General features: G+C 55.4%; 1 protein-coding gene and 1 long non-coding RNA gene across 2 annotated transcripts in view; both read left to right on the top strand.

The window, feature by feature from the left end:
* B4GALNT4 (beta-1,4-N-acetyl-galactosaminyltransferase 4) overlaps positions 1–2,821 on the top strand; it is a 20,294-nt gene that overhangs the window by 11,092 nt on the left and 6,381 nt on the right. The gene's annotated exons all lie outside the window — the stretch shown is intronic.
* Positions 56–1,011, top strand: LOC109375615 (uncharacterized). Its single transcript, XR_002122601.1, has 2 exons — positions 56–243; positions 650–1,011. It is a non-coding gene; the product is annotated as an uncharacterized LOC109375615 (long non-coding RNA).

Below are 2,821 nucleotides of genomic sequence, written 5' to 3'. Positions count from 1 at the left end.
CAGGGCTCCTGGTTGTGACCAACTTGGAAGGGTGAGCCCTGGGAGCCCCTGATGACGGGACCTGCCTCAGACCTCTCTGAGGTCCAGGGAGTCTGAGGGGTGCCTTTTGCCCCCAGGTTACTGGGAGGTGAACGGCTTTGGCCTCTTTGGGATCTACAAGTCCGACTTTGAGCGCGTCGGAGGCATGAACACCGAGGAGTTCCGAGACCAGTGGGGCGGGGAGGACTGGGAGCTGCTGGACAGGTGACCGCTTCCCCTGTGCCCAGAGACTGACGCCCCCATGTCCTCCTGTTCCATCACCCAGGACCTGAAGGCCCCACTCCCCGAAACCACATCCCACCCCAGGGTCCCGCGGATCAGGGACAGCCTTTGAACCCCTTCTGCACCCAGGTTCCTCGCCTCAGTGGTGGCCCTGAGTCCCCATCCACCTACTGTGCTTCTACAGTAGCAGAAGCCCTGACACCCCTAGCTCCTGGACTGGGGCCGTGACCACTTGCATCCCACTCTCCCCAGGGTCCTGTAGGCTCAGGGCAGCACTGCTTACCTCCCCCACCCACCCAGGGCCCTGAGCACCTCCAGCCCCCAGCCCTGATGACCCCTCCCCAGGGTCCTGCAGGCTCAGGGCAGCCCTGACTCCCTCTCCATCCAGGGTGCTGCAGGCGGGGCTGGAGGTGGAGCGGCTGCGCCTGCGGAACTTCTACCACCACTACCACTCCCGGCGGGGCATGTGGGGTGCACGGCGGGGCGCACACATCCGGAAGGGCTCCCGCGCAGAGGGACCTTGAAAACGGGCCACCTAGCCCAGCCTGTCCCCTGAGTCCACCATCCTGCGCGCCCCTCCCCAGAGAGGCAGGCTTCACAGCGGGTCAGGCCCAGGCTCGGTCCCCACACTCTGTGTGATGATTTCTGTGAAATTTTGCTGTAGCGATGACATTGTTTTCAGGATTTCCAGGAGTTCTGTCTGTTGCGTTTTTTATTCAGAATGAAATGAAATATATTTTTTAGTTCTGACTCGCTCTCTGCCTGGCCTTCTTGGGGGGCACCGATGGGCCTCAGCAATGGCCACAGCCCTGTCCCCACGGGTGGCCCTGGGCACTGTCCCTACTCCTGGTGCCTTTCCTGATTTGGCAGCTGCAGGTGCCACGCTGACCCCACCCCCACCCCGAGGACCACTGTCCCCTCCCTGTCCTGACCCGTTCCTTTGAGTATCTGTTGGGCCCTGTACCTGCACTTTTGGACCACACTACCCGCACTTCTGTCACCACTAGTGACAGCCGGTGGGGGCCTTCCCACCCGGGAGCAAAGAACATCCAGCCATGTCCTCAGCCCCCTTCATCTGAAAACAGAACTTGGGTGTCAGTCCTGCCCCTTCCTCCTCAGAGGGGAAGGGGCGCTTGGCACCCTAGGTGGGAGTGGCCTACCACCAGGTTTGGTCAGGACGCCTCAGTCAGGCCTGAGTTGGCAGAAACAAAACCCAACTCAAACTAGTTTAAGCCAAAACCAGGGGCTTGTTTGACTTTTGCTCCTGTAGCTGGAAGTGCAGGGTGGGGGGCACCACAGAGTTTTGCCCCAGAGGGTGGACGATACTGGTGACCAGCTCTGCCCTGGGGGTCACGGGAGGGAGGCTGGGGCTCTGCCCAGTGCCTGCTCGTGTGAATTCCTTGTATCTGCTGTGACAAATTCCCACATACGCAGTGGGATTTGTGATCTTACATTTCCTACAGGGCTGCTCTGCTTCTGGAGGCTTCAAGATGCAATCTGCTTCCTTTCTAGGGGCCACCTGGATTTCTTGGCTCACAGGCTCTCCCTCAGTCTTCAAAGCCAGCATCTTAGCACTTTCATGTCCCCCTCCACTGTCTCTCTGTCACCTCTTCTTCCATCCTCACATCTCTGACCCTGACCCTACTGCCTGCCTCTTAGGATCCCTGTCATGACCTTGGGCCCACCCAGATAACCCAGGATAATCTCCCCATCTCAGTCAACTCCCTTTCCTTAATCACACCTACAGAGTCCCTTTTGCCATGTAGGTGGCAGTCCCAGGTCCCAGGGCTTAGGGCATGGATATCTTGGAGCTGCTGTTCACATTTGGTGGGGAGGCAGCATATCTGCCCAGCAGCCCAAACAATGCTCTTGAGATTGTTGACAAAAAATATCCAGCCTAAGAGAAAACTTATAAGAGTTTATTTGAGCCAAACTGTCAACAATTGCCGGGAAGCAAAATCTCAACAGATTGAGAAAAAGCTCCGCAAAATGGCAGTTCGCAGTTTATTTTATACATAAAATCAAAGGAGGAAGGTTACATGAAATCCACTGGTGATAGATGAAGGGGGTGGGAGAAAGCAAAGCGGGGAACTCTCTGGGGTTGGATAAAAGCACAGTGGAGAGACAGGTACTCCTTCCACACAGGTGGGTGCAGGATAGCTAACAGTTCACTCTTTACAGCACATCGAGATGGTAATCAGGAGACAAGCATGATAATGAGCAATTTTGCAGTTTCCAGCTCTGGTGGGGGGAAGGGGAAGAATTAAAGATGTTCTTTTAGGTACAAAACTACAAAGAACAGGCCCACTGAAAAGGCACAGATTAACTTAATGAGGAAGCTTAAGAGATATGACTTCCCGCCATGGCCCACCCTAGTTAGGAATTTTTATGTTCACACCATCCTCTGTGGTTATTTTCAGTCTCCTGAGCTTTTCAGGTTTAACATGTGGCCCCTTTTCTGTCCACAAGATTTACGCAAATTGTGTCCTTAGGTCATACCTCACTTAGGTTCACGATCCAAGAACACAAAGCAGTGGGAAGGGTTTTGATGAGAGAGGAC

Source organism: Hipposideros armiger, unplaced genomic scaffold, assembly GCF_001890085.2.
Source record: "Hipposideros armiger isolate ML-2016 unplaced genomic scaffold, ASM189008v1 scaffold_983, whole genome shotgun sequence".
NCBI lineage: Eukaryota > Metazoa > Chordata > Mammalia > Chiroptera > Hipposideridae > Hipposideros > Hipposideros armiger.
The sequence above is the reverse complement of the archived record's forward strand: the minus strand, read 5'-3'. Positions and strand labels throughout refer to the sequence as shown.